Raw genomic sequence first — 17563 nt, 5'->3', positions numbered from 1 at the left:
TCTTCACACATAAACAACAGAAGAGACCTCGGTGTTCTTGAATTTACTGGACATATAACGCCTCCACATGACTGCTCTCATTGCATTGCTATTCATACACACACATGCTCATCAAACAGCGTGTGCTGAATATTTCATCTGGCTATTTCGGTCCTTTAATTATTTTTTATACTGTTGCTGCTAAACGTGTGCTGTTAGCCGTATGAAGTAAAATCTTATCTGTTGTGCAAAAAATCTTGACATTAACATGGGGCCACCTATCAACTTTTATGCGAGCGGACGCTGCCGGGGCTTGGCCATAACCCTAGTCAAATTATGAATGAGTGTAACCTGACTCTGCCTCTAACATTGCACTCACCGCCTTCCTCAAATCAGCATATGTTGGCTGGTATGGGGAAGGCTTTCCCATAGGCCCTTCCTCCTGTTCTTCCTAAGGAGGGGCGGAAGGTGAGGTGTCCCTCTGTGGCTTAGTCACTACCTGTTTCTTAACCTGTTTATAGCACTCTTTGGCTGCAAGCCCTCTCTTTTTGTATAGTTCATACATTACCCTGGTTTCAATGCCATCAATTTCTTCTTGTGGCACACCATCTTTTAACAAAGCCAAAAACATGTCCTTTCTGGACACTCGGGAGTCTCTACTATCTTGCCTTCTGCCTTCAGTTCTTCTCTCACTACGCCCCTCTCTCTCTCTGGGCTTGTCATCACTCTTGTCCCACTCCCCTAAGTCTACCAATTGCCGGATGGCATCCACTATTTCATCAGTGGGTTTGCCCGTCATACCTACGAGCAAAATCATAATGACACTTTTGTATGCTGGCGGTGCAGTTCTGATCACCATATTCCTGGTTGAAACTAAAAGCGGCACGGCCCCCATGTGTCCTGGAGCCTCTACATGAATTGCCTCCTTCATAGCATGCTCTCTGACCTTTTGAATCGCCTCTTTCAAATTGTACCACTTCTTTTCCTCGCTAGGCCAATCTGTGGTAATGTGGTACTTACGGTTACATGCCTGGGCTGCTAGGTGCAACAAAGACACCTGTGAATCTTGCCCATTGTCATCAGGGGGCGGCCCTGCCCTTAAGACCTCCTGTACATTGGTGTCAGTTGACAAAGGCAAAAAGCGCGGTGAGTCTATGGAATCTACCAACAGTCCTGCGGCGCCCCATCTAGCAATCTCACCATCCATGTCAGTAAAGGTTCCCCTGACTTTTGCCTCAAACGAGTAATGATTTCCCCAACCTCCTGCTGGGTGTAATCTTCCAGGATTCTGCAGGTGGGGTCCGGCACGCCGTCTCCTAACCGGCTTCATTGCCACTGTCTTTTGCTTCAGTTCTGCCTTAGAATCAGACTAATTTGCTGAGCTACTCTCTGGGCTTGTTGAGTCAAAAATGTCTCTATCTCACTTATCAGGGTCCTAATCCACACCTGCAGTAGCGATTACCGTTGTCACTTTCCTTTGGTTGACCCCCCTCGCCTCTTTTTATATTTATAGCAAGCTACCCTAACTGCAGCCCGCTCTGCCACAGCTTGAAACTTATCAACTTTGTTTTTAAAAGGTTTCATCAGAATTTCCTGCATCAAAGCTATTTGCTGCTTGGCAGCTAACTCTTTTTCCAATTGTAAAATATGCTCTGTCGTTTCCAAAGTTTTCTGATGCATTTTCCTATAGGCATGCAGGAGGACCCACAGCTGCCTGCCCAATGCAATGCATTCACGTCCCCTTTCTACTGAAATCTGCTGTAAACAAAACATTACTTCTGACGGAGAAGCTTCTCCCAAACTAGAGTCCCATGTTTCGCTCAGCCCCGCTCTGCACGCCCACACCTGGGCTAATTTATCATATGGGCTTTTAGCCCAAACTGGAATCATCACCTCAGGTTCACCGCCAGCGGGAACACCCTTTTTCCTGAACAAACTATTCATCATTACAGTAATTTGCAAAACCGCTTAAAAAAAGAAATTTCTTTCCACACTGCAATCACTTGCGCGCGCACACACACACACACACACACACACACACACACACACACACACACACACACACACACACACACACACACACACACACACACACACACACACACACACACACACACACACACACACACACACACACACACACACACACACACACACACACACACACACACACACACACACACACACACACACACACACACACACACACACACACACACACACACACACACACACACACACACACACACACACACACACACACACACACCATCTGCAGAGCAAAGAAAATACGTTGAACGCAGGTAGACGGAGCAATAACTCACAACCAGATACACAGTTAGCAAAATAATGAGCACTTATACGGCTATTTATTCATAGCTAAGAAGCAACAAGTGATAAAACAGAAATAAATCACAGAAAAGATAGAGAATTCAAAAGAAGATACATCACCGCGGGCGTAACTGAATCCTTCATCTTGCCAGTAGTGGGTGGAAGACCCCGGTAACAGCCAGGCAGAGAGCACAACAGCCCACAGGAAGGTAGGAACAAGGCGTCCCCCTCCGACTGAGGTCTTTGTGTTTTTTTCCATCTGACCTTTCCAGAGCCTCCCATTTATACATGCACTCCTCAAAAAAGGGGTGTCAATTTCTCGAACCTTCTGGCATTAGCACATGACTTGCGCATTGCTGAGTGACCGTTGGTTGCCGGCCGGATCAACCGACAGTAACCCTCAAGGAGCAAAGCTTCCCTCTTCTAAAAAACCACGGAAAACAATTCCATAACTCATAGCAAGACATAACAAACCCAGCCTTCTCAGCACAATGTCCTTGACTAAGGTCTGCATACCAGGCTCAGCAATGGATAACATTGAAAGGATGTCTTTTAGCAAACCAAGTGCAGTTTTCACTGAGGCATGGAATAAAATAACATTGAAAGCAGGTCTTTTAGCAAAGCAAGTGCAGTTTTCACTGAGGCATGGAATAAATATCCATTATAGCTCTGAGTGCCCCCAGAATGCACTGCACAACAGTGCCATGTTTTAGTTCAAGCATAACAGATGGCACGCTATCTTTCCGGAAGGCATGCTAGTGTGTAAATAGACCCTGCAGCTTTCTGGATGTTGCAAATGTTACTCTGAATTAGCCATTTGTGTTGTGATATGAAATGGTTGAATGAAAACCTAAATTTTGCAATGTCTACAAATGGCAGTCTGTTACATCAGAGTTTCACAGTTTATTATTGCACATTTAAAGTTGGTTTCAGCTTCCCTTGATGAAGCTAATACAGAGTCAATCAAGGCAATCAGTGTGGACACCCATCTTCAAAACATACCATTCGGCAGACTATATGATTACCCTTTACAGGCATGTTCATTACACCTGCAGCTCCTGCTACAGTATAGCTGATTAATCTTCCAGCGCTCGGGCGAAAAGGATGGTGTGTCAGAGGAAAAGAAGAAGGAAAAGGGTGACAGGGGAGATGTGGAAACCCTCGGCTGAGGAGTCGGACAGAAGATGGACTAGCGTCAGGAATGAGGAAACGACCTTAGGCAGAAGGAGAGAGTGAAATGTGTGAGAGACAGAGAGAAAGGAAGAGGTGCAAGAGATTGCGAAAAAAGTCAGTGGACAATTTACAATGTGGCACTGGCAATTGGGTCACAAAGCGTTTGTGAGGTAAATCACGATTCATACTGTATAACTTTACTCCAGCCAGCCAGCTCACACCACCACCATGACCATTCTCCTCCACACGCCTTCGCTGCCTGATGCTGCTCTGCACTCTGCTCTGGCTGGCAAAGCGGCTGGTGGACTTGACGTGGACCGACTGGTGCAGACTGCAAAGTGCACACAAGTTCTTCTTGGCACTGTGAGGAACATTCTGGAAATGCTGCTGGACCTGGGCCCGGGCCATGGGCATCATGAAATCATGGCGGCAGTGGCGCTGGGTGGCAAACTGTTACATTGTAATGTTACAGACAGTCCCGCTGGCGCCACCTGCTGCTCTATCCCCCATGGCCCACCGGATTTCCCCTGCATGCCATACTGAATAAAGCAATTGCAAATGTTGCAATTGCAATACACCAGCTCATGCATGGTCGGCCCAGGCTGTCCTCCAGCCAGGCTAGAGTCGAGTCTCCAGCTGCAGCGAGGCTCCACACAATGCAACTTTGTGCAAGGTGTTGCTATCAGCCCAGGCATCCAGCCAGGTAATGGGCTCACAGGCACGGGCCAGGCAGGGCCCCATGAGCGCCGCTGCTGCTGCCAGCAAGCTGTGCACATCCATCCAGAGACATTTCAGAGACAACAGCAACAAAAAAAAATAATAATAATCTTTTCAAAACAGGCCGAGGTGTGGCAGCCGAGGCTCAAAGGCCAGTATGCCCACAGTTGCCTCGGCTGTTTATTTTCCGAATGAAAGCACTTTACTATAAGTGCTGTGATAACAATCAGTGGGTGTGAGACGTGTGGAAATAAAGAGTTATGAAGTCATGAGTTAGGAAGTCACTTTACAATTCAGCTTACAAAAGGCTGGCTGGCATCTGAGAACTGAGGTGGGGGGGCACATGGGGGGTACATGATTTCAGAGGGGGGGCACTGGCCCCCCCCAGGTCTCCCCTAGCAACGCCACTGTTCAAAGGTATGGTGGTGCCAGCCCTGATTGGCCCCCAACCCCCTTTCCCAGGGTTTTGGGGGGGAGTCAGACAACAGACCATTACCCTTACTACCCACTAATAAACACAGACAATTTGTACATTTGGAAACAAAAAGGTCACATTTATTGGAGCAATAACACAATACGGGGGCAGTCCCAGCCCAAAATAACGTCATGGTTCACGACCAGAGACTTCTAAAGGTAGCCCAAAGCAGGGCAATGTCAAAGTTCTGAATGTTCGGGTGTACCCTTGCCGCACACGGCTTTAGCAAGACAGCGGACATACAGACATATGCTCCAGATTGTACTGCACGCAGTAGTTCTTCCTCGGGCCACTGAATCTTGTTGGTGAGGAATATCGTTTCCCTAAAGGACTCAGTGCCCCTCGTCCGAATTTGGCTTGAGTGCGGCCATCAGGAAACCGCCCATGGTTTAAACCACTGGATCACATTCCTCCCCGGCTAGGACTGCACCGAACTCCACCTGTGACAGAAATTGAACAATTAATACATGGTAAAAGGCAAAAACAAGCAAACAGCACCTACAAACATACACCTCGAAATCCGCTGAAACAAAAGTTACATGGTTACACATCTTGACCCTAATGCTCTCTCTAAGGTTAAAAAGACTACCTATGCCGATTTAGATACATCCTGAACATTTTAATAGTTGGCGCAGACAGTAACACTCCCATAATCGACATTTCCTAGCCACTTACGACCTCATGATCTGCTGAAAACAGAATTAATGGCTGTACATAATGTTTAGGGTTGATATCCAGGTCAAAGCACACCTACCAAATATCTGTCCCCTTTGTGAACCCAGTCAGTTCTAAACTAGCCAGAAAGGGGAGGGGGTGGTTGGGACTTCAGCCGGGGGGACTGGAAAGAGACTGAGCTGCCAGTCCCACTGCCTCATATCCGGTCCCCAGAAGCGCACCGGATGTGCAAGCCCCGGGGACGCCTCGTCCCCCAGGAGGAGGAAGGGGGGAGTTCCCTGCAATGGGCAAGGGGTGGCAAGAAGGGGTGGCCCGCTATGCAAGCTGTCCCTCTAGAACCCCATTCGGGGCTTGGACATCCCCTTAGCTCTCAACTTTTCATGTCCCCTGAGTGGGTGAAAACACCAGATTTTGTATTTGGCGGGTGAAATCCCATTGATTCCTATGGGCGCAGAGGGAGCTTGACAGGTGAGACAGCTGCCTAACTGGCGGGTCACACCCACCAAAAGCATGTGAGTTGAGAGGTATGTCAAAGGTACTAGGTTCCTCTGGCAATGCAGTCATTGAATTGCTGGCCCAACTTTAATTCATTGGTAACTGGAAGAATATTGTGTATAGTATTTTTAGTAGCACAAGTATTTTCTGAAAGGGAGTGTGGTGGCCCAATGAACACAGGACACCAGGATGAAGATAAGGAGTTTTATTTGGCACCTTGCAACATGCAGAGAAATGGCTGTACTCACAGTTAAGTCCTCGACAGGTCAGTGCACTGATGTAACTGTCTCTTGCTTATTGTCTTAGCTTATTTACAAGAGCTCCCATGAAACTCCATCTGGCAGTCATGGAATTATGCTGTATTGGGATTAACAGCACCAGGGAGTGTGTGTGCTTGATGGAGGCTTCATGCCTCACCTCAGGAGGAGTTCTGGGGAACGACCGTAGCACTTGCTGTCTGCTCCTCATCTGGCGCTTCTGTTCCTTTGCACACTTTGCGTGCGTGTTCTCGTAAGATCTCTGGGGTCTGAGATCTCACGGGACAAGTCTTCACATACCTCCTTTCGTAAGAACAGCTTTGGCCTACCCCATCATGAAGTCTCAGAATTTGGTTGGTCTTCTCTTTTCTAGTTGGGGTCGATTCTGGCTGATCTCTGCTTTAGGGGTCAGAGTGTTCCTGCCTGATGTTTCTCCTGAGCCTTGTGCAGCTGGTGTTACTTCTTGGTGTTGTTCTCTTGCTGAGGGTGCGGGGCTCATCATGACACTCTCACCTTGGATCTCTTCTTCCCTATCTTCCGACTCTTGCAGCTCCAGACCATCGGTTGATTCCCATGCTTTGTTGGCGTCTCCTACTCCCGGGGAAGCGCGACTTGCTGGCATATTCTTCTTGTACATGGCCACCCTTTCTATATTCCACCTTTTCCCGATGCGGGTGCAGATATGATTGGTGCCTTTCCGGTTTTTTTCAATGGCTTGGCTATACCTGGAGCCAGTTGTGGTGTCCTTGTGGGGCAGTCGTATTTTTACTAGATCCCCTTCATTGACTTGTACGGCTCTGGGCACGCCACTCTGTGGTTTCAAGACGTTCTTGCACTTCTGTATTCTCCACGCTATTTCACTCATGTCGAAGTCATCATCCTGCCTAACTTGGTGAAGCCACAGGAGTACCAACGTGAATGCAGCCCTCTTCACTCTTAACATTTGGAACAGCGAGATGCCCATAAAGGCATTGGGGGTCAGCCGGTGTGCGGCCACAGCCTCTTTGACTGTCTTATAGGGGTTCATCCCTGCTGCACTCGCTAGTTGCAGGGGTCCTTTGACGATACGGTTTGCTTTTTCCACCAGACCGGTTGCTTGGGGTGGTATAGTCTCGCTCTCAATTGCTGAATTTTGTGCTTCTTGAGGAAACTTTCCATGTCTCTCAAGAACAACTGAACTCTGTTGTCCGTGACAATTTCTTTGGGCAACCCCTCTCTTTGAAACACAACCTTGAGGACATTGATGACTGTGGCTGTGGTGATGTCTGGTATACATTCTACCTCCACCCACTTGAACAGATAGTCCACCATGACCACTCCATACTTGTTGTTGATCGACATGCCACCCAATGGGGCTATGAAGTCAAGCCCTAATTTCTACCACACACCCGATGGAACTTCTGTGGGGATCATGGGTGCTTGCCTCACTTTTAATCTTTTGTCACTTTTGGCACATTCGTGGTACCTCTCGATCATTGTCCTTACTGCTTGGTCCATGCCGGGCCACCAGTAGGCATCCTGCACTTTGTGTCGTGTCATGTTGCTGCCCAGGTGACCCGCATGGGCTCTGCATAGTATGAATTTCCTCATACCTCTGGGGGGAATAATTTGATCCCCTCTAATCACCAGACTGTCCATCTCTACAATTTCTCTGTTGACCTTCCAGTACGTTTGTGAGTCTTTCGGAACCGCCCTCTCGCTGGACCCCCCTTTGCACCCATTCTGCTACTCTGGTAAGGGAGAAGTCTTGCCTCATTTTGCCCTTCCAATGGGACTCACTCATTTCCCTGAATTCCCTATTTCTTAGGTCCCCAATTGACGCCACGATGTACTCATCCCCGAGGAACGTGGTACCTGGGATTTTGTGATTGAGTAGTCTGGACATACAGTCCGCCTGGGCGTTCTTCCATCCAGCAATGTGTGTGATTTCATATGTGTATTCTTGTAGTTTCGCTGTGATTCTTGCCAGGTGTGGTGCTGCGGTTTTTGTCCCTCTGGGACTCAGCATGTGCACTAAGGGCTTGTGATCGGTGACCAGACGAAACTTGGTCCTCCCACACATATGACCTGAAGTACTCCACTGCCCAGGCACATGCGAGAATCTCTTTCTCGATGGTTGAGTAATTTATTTCAGACACTGACAGGGCTTTGGATCCAAAGGCAACTATGTTTTCAGTGTCTACCTTTTTTTGGGTGAGTGTGGCACCCAGCCCCTAGGTGCTGGTATCAGTCGTCACATATGTTTCCCATTCAGGATTGAAAGGTTTCAAACATGGGGAGTGCAGAATCCTTCTCTTGGCTTCATTGAATGCAGACACTTGCTGCGAGTCCCATGTGTACTCCGCTCTTTTCCTTAGAAGCTCCCTCAATGGGGAAGTCATTTCAGAGAATCTGGGTACAGGTTTCGCATAGTACCCTGCGAGACCCAAGAACGACCGAAGCTCATCCTTCGACGTCGGGGCAGGGGCATCAACAATGGCTTGTAAAAGGTCCTTTTTCAGACTCATCGCTTCATTCGAGATACGGTAGCCCAGGTGCTCCACTTCATGCGCCCCAAATACGCATTTTTATAGCACAGGTGGACTCCTGCATCTTGGAGCTTGTGGGGGACTTGTGTTAGCACCCCATCATGCGTCTTCACGTCCTTGGCATACACAAGGATATCGTCCTGGAAATAAGACACATATGCCGCGGAGCAGGGAGTTCATCATTCTCTGGAATGCTGATGCAGCTGAGGACAAAATAAAAGGCATATGGGTGTATTGGTATGTGCCGAATAGCATGATGAATGCTGTGAGGGGACGTGATGCTTTATTCAGGTCTGTCTAATGGTAGGCGTCTCGCATGTCTACTTTGGACATTTTCTTTGCCTCTTTCATCATTAGAATCATTTCATTGATGCTTGGCAAGGGAAAACTGTCTGTGACCACTTCCAAGTTGTGGCTGTGCAGGTCGATGCACACTCTTAAGTCTTTTGACAATCTCTTTTTGATGAGGACCTAGCCATTCTGAGGATTCAACCATCTGAATCGTGCCCTCTTCGACCATCTTGTGGAGTTGAGACTCTAATGCCGACCTCGCCATCGCTGGGACAGGTCTGACTTTGTGCTACACTGGCACGGCGTGCAGCTTCAGCCAAATCTTGTGAACATCGTCCTTTATCTTCCCTGGCTCTTCAGAGAACAACATGGTAAAATAATTTTGTAAGTTCAATGCTCGTCCTGAGGAGACTCACAACACTTGGTCATCGGTGCTAGGGCCCATCCCAGCACTGCAGGACCTTAGGTCAAAAAATAAACTTTTGTTGTGGTGTGCCTGTCCTTCAACTCAAGTTTTGCATTGATGTAACCCAAGAGGTCCTCTTTGGCCCCCCCCAAAGACTGTGGGCTTGTGTCTGGTGCTTCTGATCTTTGCCAAGTCACGCCCCACCATATTTTTGTAAGTTTGTATGGGGAGGATAGTCAGATCTGACTCCGAGTCACCATTACCCGGGTTTCATTTCCGTCCACTCTTACAATGCAATGAGGTTTCTCTGTCCTAGTGCAAGTCGAGTTTACCACGATCACTGTGGGTCTGTTTTCTGCTTCCTCCTCATCACTTGTACCTCTGTCACCCTCAATGTACGCAACCTTCTTTTCCCTCCAGTTGCAGGCAACAGCAACATGACCAAATCTCCTACACTTGGAGCACTCCTTGTTCCATGCCGGGTAGTCTTTATCATTGGCTAAGTGCCTGGTGCTGGTGCACGTGTAGCATTTCTGGGGCTCTCTCCATTTGGATCCTCTCTTGTTGGTCGAGTCTCGAGACTGTTTGTCCCTGTGTCCCTTCCATTGGGCAGCTGCAATTTTGTGTGCTGGCGTAGGTCCGCCCATTTCTTTGCATCTGCTTGATGTCTCATCCTCTGCTCTTGCTATCTGAATTGCCTTGTCCAAGTCCAGCTCCTTCTCCTAGATTAATTTGTCCTGAACTTTGTGGGAATTGGTATGTACTACCAACATGTCACATATGACTTACTCCACATTGTCCCCGAATCCGCACAGGGCTGCCAGTTCTCTCATGTGGATGATATAGTCATCAACTTGTTTTCTGCTTTCTTGCCTTCTTGCTGACTAACTGCCTCTTTGTACACATTGTCCGCATCACCCAAAGCGGGTTCAGTCTTTAGGCATGCAAAAATGCGTTGTCTCTCAACACCCATGGCATTGAGTAGCATGGCTTTCTTCCTGGCAGCTGAATAGCCAGTACCTCCCAAAGCCTCCAGGTAAGTGGTAAATAACGGCTCCCACTGTTGCCAGGGAATAGCAGGCCTGCCTGGGGACTGGAGGGAAGCAGGAGGCAGCGTGGCGCCTTGCTTGCTTGCTGCGTGGGTCCATCACTGGTCCTCAACGCCAATTGTGTGGTGGCCCAATGAACACAGGACCCCAGGATGAAGATAAGGTGTTTTATTTGGCACCTTGCAACATGCAGAGAAATGGCTGTACTCATTTAAGTCCTTGATAGGTCACTGCAGTTGGCTTCACTGCACTGATGTAACAGTCTCTGGCTTATTGTCTTAACTTAAATACAAGAGCTCTCATAAGGCTCCATCCGGAAGCCATGGAATTGCACTCTTTATTGGGATCAACAGCACCAGGGTCTGTGTGTGTGCTTGGTGGAGGCTTCAGGCCTCACCTGTGGTGGAGCACTGGGGCACTACCATAGCCCTTGCTGTCCGCCCGCTTCTGGTGCTTCTCTGTTCCTTTTAGCCCCAATGCATTCCTATGGGAAAATGTATGTCTCCCGATTTCTCTGACGAAATCTCCCTCCCAGGTGGGTCGGAATGTTGGCATGTATGGTAAAATGTGACCTCAGAATCCAACTGAGTTACCCCAGATTGTCAAACTGGAATTTCAAGATGCTAAACTTGAATATATATATATTATCTAAATTGAGATAATACTGGGATGTTGAACATAATGCATAATGAAGGGCCGAAAATCTGAGCTGAACAGATTGCCCAACACATCATGAACATACAGCTTATTCTACAAGGGCACACCTGTGTAAGTTAAGAACTTTGCAAATACTCACATTACAAGAATTCAGGTTCACAGAACTACAAAACAAATGTTTAATGAATCACTCAACCTGCCAACAGCTGAACATATTTATGTGCTTGGTGAACTATAGGGTCCCCTAACTTTTAAGAGTTTACATATTCAAGTAGTATTTACAGTGATACAGAGAAAAGTTACCAACATTTAGCCATAGGTCAGATGGTAAAAGTAGCCTAAGTGCATTAAGGTGAAGCAAATTGCTGGACCTTTTAAATTACATGGTACTTATAATTTTGATTTTGTCATTAAAGCATGGTCAGGTTGTGACATTAAAATAGGCCCGAGCAGCAATCAAAAATTATCTGTCATTTACAAATGGCAATTTAGGGCATTTTAAAATTCATATGTTTAGTAATATTGTTCAAACTACCAGCTGTGGATTCGAAGATGGCCGCCGACAACAGAAAGACGTCTCAGCAGCTACTCCTGTACCTGTATCATCTCAGAAGCAGTTCCACCACCCCTGGAAGACTGGATTAAAGGGATGATAAGAGCGAAAAGGAGAGCAGGACCTCCCAGTGCCACACAAGGAGCCTGAAGGCAGAGATCCAAAGGAACCACCCTGGATAAGGCGGGAGAATCGGCAGAGCCCACAGAGGCGGACACAGAGTAAGGGCTCTGGAAGGCCCAGGAGGGAGACAGTGAAGGAACTTCCGTGTCTGTAATGGGAAATGCTGGTTCCCCACCACGGGCTGCCAGTGAACACCAGGGGTTGAATCACTCCGAACAGCAGCCAGCTGTGCTGAAGAGCCAACCGGAGCGGGATAGGAAGGGCCGACTCTGACACAGGACCGGGAGGTAAACGTCCCCCCAATGAGAAGCCACAGAGGAGGAGGAGGAGGTGGCCCAGGAGGGATGCACACAGACTGCTCCAACCAGTACCAAGGCTGGCCTAATTTGGAGGAAGGAGACCACACCAAAAGGTGTTTTTACCTTACGTGGGTGCTTCTGAGGAGAAGGAGGTGGATTGTAGCCGCACAGCAGGAGATCACGAAGAGACCCGCTCCGAGAGCCACGACACAAGGCCACAAGCAGTTGCAAGCAGGTGAGGAGGAGGCAAGACTAGCCCACAGCAGGGACACAGACCCTGGGGGGCCACATAGGAAGAAGCAGTAGGCAGAAGAAGAGAAGGAGGGGCCCCCGAATGACCGAAAAGTGTCAGGCACTGTAAACATCTCCCCAGGCCAGCAAGAGCGAAAGGGCACTTCGCCCCAGGCCCAACAGAAGGGGACAGCAGGCCTAAGCCCGGGGAAAGGCCTATAATAAAAAAAGCAAGGATAACAAGGAGGGTTAGCCCAGAGAGCAGAGATGCCTGAGGGCGCCAACGATGGGGAACAAACCACTGAAAGGACTGGAACAGAGGGAGGCACCTACAGGGACAATAACTCCTGTTCGGAATAGAGTGGAGGGGTGTTCTTGATCAGGGCAAGAACATTTGGGCAGGATGGCATCCAAAGTCAAAGCCAGGACCTCCAAACAGACCCCACCAGCAGGGGATACAATGGGCACCCTCCCCACAATGTGGGCACCAAATGTAACAAGGGACCTGGGGAAGAATATGCAAGCCCCCATGGATCGCAGAGACCCCATGGTAGCAGAATTGGTAGCCCCAATGTCCAGACAGGATTTCCATGATGACATGATGTAACTCCAAACAACCCTCGCCAAAGCATTTCATGAACAGTTCCAATTGATGGCACCGATCTAAATACAGCACTGCTGGAAATAAGGTAGGAGGTGGGCCAGCTGGGAGAGAGGACGGATATCCTTGAAAGGGGCTTGTAGGAGGTGGACAGAGACACAACAGCGAACAGTGAGGCAAATGAAAGGCTAAGGGTGGCAACCAAGAACTTAGAACTGCAAATGGAAGTCATGGAAAAGAAGTCAAGAAGGATCAACATCAGGATTAAACTGCTGGCAGAATTGGTGGAGGATAGAGACCAGAAGGGGGGTGCCACAGAAGATCTTTGCAGATTTGATAGGAGGATTGGAACCAGAAACAATTAAGTTAGATCGGATACATAGGGTGGGTAGGCTAACGAAGGGCCCCAATGCAAGACAAAGGGATGTCCTGGTGGCTTTCACCAGTTATGGACAAAAAGAAACAGTTCTTAGAGTGGCACGGGAACAGGAGCCAGTTTTGTACAACGGTCACTAGATTTCCCTATACCAAGATCTGGCAGCGAGTACCCTACTAAAGAGGCGACTTATGGGCCCAATAATGAAAGAACTAAGCAGGCATCCGATACAAATGGACCTTCCCGTTTGACCTGATATTCGTGTGGGAGGGGGTACAAGATGCATCGTGTCTCCACAAGAGGGGGCTGACATTCTACACCTGGATCAAGCCAAGAAAGGCAGGGAGAAACTCCCCAACCCCCCTCAGCCGGAGAAACAGGGAAAAGAGACCAAAGGAGGGGGCACAGAGGACGAATAACAGTGGATAAGACAAGCCCGCAATAAGCATCAATGAGAGGGGGTGGTGTTCATAGTCTCACAAACCTGGGCAGAGGAGCACAGGGAGACGATTCGTCTTGGAACCAATAAGGGCAGGGTTTTTGAGAGTAGGGAACATCCTGGGGTTGGGGGACGGGATGAAGGGGATAGGGGAGGAAGAGGGGATGGGGATTAGGGATGATTTAGGGGGTCAAAAGGTACAGGGGTAGGATCCAAGGGCAAGGGGAGGCACACAGGGTTTGAGGTCACCAAGTGGGGGGAGGGGGACAAGCAGTCAACTGAATGGGAAGAGAGTCAGGAGGGTGAGGGTCTACCACACAGGAAAGGAGGTGGGGGTTAGGATAGTACACAGAAAATCACCCAAATTCAAATGGTCCACACATAATGTGAGAGGGTCGAATACCCCTCTCAAGAGGAAGACATTTGGAAACTTCACCAGGACCACATGCCCAGATATACTGGTGATCCAGGAGCCTCATCTCCTGAGGAAGGACCATGCAAGGCTTAAACTGTGAGGCTTCTCCCAGATATTCCATGCATCTGGACCAACAAAGTCAGGGGGAGTAGCATTGGCTATCAGGAATAGTCTAGAATTGAGAGTATCAGGATCCAAGGTGGATAGAGGAGGAAGGTGCATTGTAATAGTGGACCACAAAGGCACCTTGTACACACTGGCCTCATCATATGCCTCCAATACTGGAGAGGATGCCTTCCTGAGGGACTTCCAGAATGTGTTGGAAAGCTTCGGGAAGGGACTCATTGTGCCTCATTACGAGGTAGGAGGTAAGGGATTACTGGCACCGGTAAGGGTGCCGGTGCCGGTAATCCCTTACCTCCATATTCCGAGGTCCCTTAGCAGGTCCCTTCCTTAACGCCTGGTCTGACCAGGTGTTAAGGACAGGACCTGCTACGGGACCTCAGAGCTAATAACGGTACCACAAATTGCGGTACCATTATTAGCTACTTCCCCATTCCCATTGAGCCCTATGGGGACTCAAATGGGAATGGGGAATGGTTCTCAGAATGGGGACTTACCGGGTCCTCCAAGGTTGGAATGACCCGGTAAGTACCCATTCCGAGAACTCGGACCCGGTATGCGGTAAGGAGGTAGCCATGGTGCTAATAGCACCATGGCTACCTCCTACCTCGTAATGAGGCCCATTGTCTTAATGGGTGACTTTAACCTGGCCTGGCACAGATACCAGGGTAGATCTGGGAGAGGAGGAACTGGGTGGGGGGAGGGGGGCAGTGTCGGCGGCATTACAAGGAAGGTTAGAAAGTTTAGGGCTACAGGACGTATGGAGAGGATGCAAGGGCAAGGAGGAGGGCTACACGTTCATGTTAAGTGTTAATGGAACACAGTCGTGAATTGACTGTGGGCCTCATTACGTGGTAGGCGGTAGCCATGGCGCTATTAGCGCCATGGCTACCCCTTTACCGCATTCTGGGTCCGGTTTCCCGAAATAGGGACTTTCCGGGTCATTCCAACCTTTGAGGATCCGGTAAGTCCCCATTCTGAGAACCATTCCCCATGCCCATTCGAGCCCCCATAGGGCTCAATGGGAATGGGGATGGAGATAATAACGGTACCGCAATTTGCGGTACCGTTATTAGCTCTGAAGTCCCTTAACGGGTCCCTTCCATAACGCCTGGTAAAACCAGGCATTAAGGAAGGGACCCGCTAAGGCACATCGGAATACGGTGGTAAGGGATTACCAGCACCGGTGCCCTTACCGGTGCCGGTAATCCCTTACCGCCTACCGTGTAATGAGGCCCTATATCTAGGTCTTGGCGGGCTTGATGGGGGCAGTAGAACATGTGGAGGTAGGTCCCTTGGGAATAGCAGACCATAATGTGGTGACAATGATAATGAATCTGCGGGGGTGCTCACCAGGGGTGTGGAAGTGGTGGGCCCCGGGAGAACTGTTGCGAGACCCATTCATGAGGCAGGACCTGGAGGGGAAGATCAAGACCTCTTCAAGCTAAACACAAGCTCTGACACAGGGGGAGGGCATCCAATGGGATGCGTTTAAGGCCACAATGAGGGGGAATTTATTGCAGCAAAAGCACACAGGGAGAGACAGTTGAGGGCCCTTGAGGCCCAACTTGAGGATCTCGATGAGGGAAGGAGACGGGTAGGGATGGCCCCCTCTATGTATTCACTAAGGGCTACAGAGAGGCAGTGCGACAACTAAATGTCCTTAGCACTAAGAGAGCCAAGGGAGCATTATTGTTTGTCCCACAAAGGTTCTATGCAAAGGCTAATAAGGCTGACACATTATTGGCAAGGCTATTGAGGGGGGCCGCGGGCAACAAAATGATTGAAGCAGTAAAGGATGACTCGGGGACCCCTCACTCCCGCACTGAAGACATTCAGGAATGTTTTGCAGGCTACTACACCTCCCTTTACACCTCACAAGATCCCCAGAGTCAACAGCAAGCAGACTACCTGGAGAGAATCCAGCTCCCTAGAACAGAAGAGGACACACAGGAGACACTAGGCCGGAAATTACAGAGGAGGAGGTGAGAAAGGTCATAGCAGGTCTTTCCCCAAATAAGGCACCGGGACCGGATGGCTTTACAGCGAACTTCTATAAAACATTCTCTGCAGCCTTGGTCCCTTACGTGACAAACCTATACAATAGCTTCCGCGAGACAGTGCGCATCTCGCCCTCCATGGAAGAAGCTAAAATAATATTGCTCCCTAAGCCTAATAAAGATCCTACCAAGTGCACGTCATATCAACCAATTGCGCTCATAAATAAAGACACCAAAGTGTATACCAAAATCTTGGCTAAAATGTTAGAGGGGCATTTACTGGCTCTGATTCACAAAGATCAAGCAGGCTTTGTGTTAGGGAAGCAGACTGCAGATAACATTAGACGCATGGGCCACTTGATAGAGAAGGCCCAAAGATGGTCACCCCATCGGTTCTTCTCGCCTTGGATGCAGAGAAGGCATTTGACCGTGTGGAGTGGTCCTTTTTGCTCAGAGTGGTGGAAAAAATGGGCCTCGGGGGACATTTTTTAATGATGGTCCAAGGCAATTACAAAACCCAGGTAGCTTACCTTTTGATTTATGGATCTGTGTCTCGCCCTTTCAAACTAAGTAGAGGGACAAAACAAGGGTGTCCGCTCTCCCCATTGTTATACGCGATTTACTTGGAACCACTATTGCAGATCACACGGGAGTGAGGGGAGCTACATGGTATTCCATTTGGGGGAATGCAGCATAAAGTAGCGGCCTTCATGGACGACATGCTCCTGTCACTCAATAAACCAAGAGAATCCTTAGAGGCATTTAGGGAGATACTGAAGTGCTTCCGGGATGTGTCAGGGCTGTGAATTCATTTTAATGAATCAGAACTCGTCCACCTCATAGTAGGGTGTAGGGAAGTGGCAGAACTGAAGGCGAAGTCACAGTTTATTTGGAATCCAAGGGAGGGGAATATTTGGGGATTACGCCATCGCTCTCTGGCTGTTACGAAGCTAACTACCCACCCATGTTGATGGCCATAAAAAGGGACTTTCACAAGTGGAGGCATCTTTGGGTTTCTTGGATGGGCAGGATGGCTGTGGTTAAGATGGTCAAACTCCCCTGTTTGCTTTATTTGTTCCAAGCAATCCCACTCGCGGTTCCATCCAATTTATTCAGGGATCTAGAAAAGGTGATGCAGAACTTCATATGGGAGGGAAAGAGGTTGAGGATCAATCGACAGCTTAGGATGGCCCCTAGGAGGCAAGGAGGGCTGGCACGCCCCAACTTCCAACAGTATTATGAAGCTGCACAATTGCAGATTACACAAGAATGGTTCTCAGGATCAGTGGGGAAACAATGGGTAGCAATGGACCAGGCAGTGGCTCTACATGATCTCAGGGAAGTCTTGTGATTACCACGTCAACATAGAC

The sequence above is a fragment of the Ambystoma mexicanum genome, chromosome 3q (genome assembly GCF_040938575.1).
Source record: "Ambystoma mexicanum isolate Mex_15411 chromosome 3q, UKY_AmexF1_1, whole genome shotgun sequence".
Classification (NCBI taxonomy): domain Eukaryota; kingdom Metazoa; phylum Chordata; class Amphibia; order Caudata; family Ambystomatidae; genus Ambystoma; species Ambystoma mexicanum.
The sequence above is the reverse complement of the archived record's forward strand: the minus strand, read 5'-3'. Positions refer to the sequence as shown.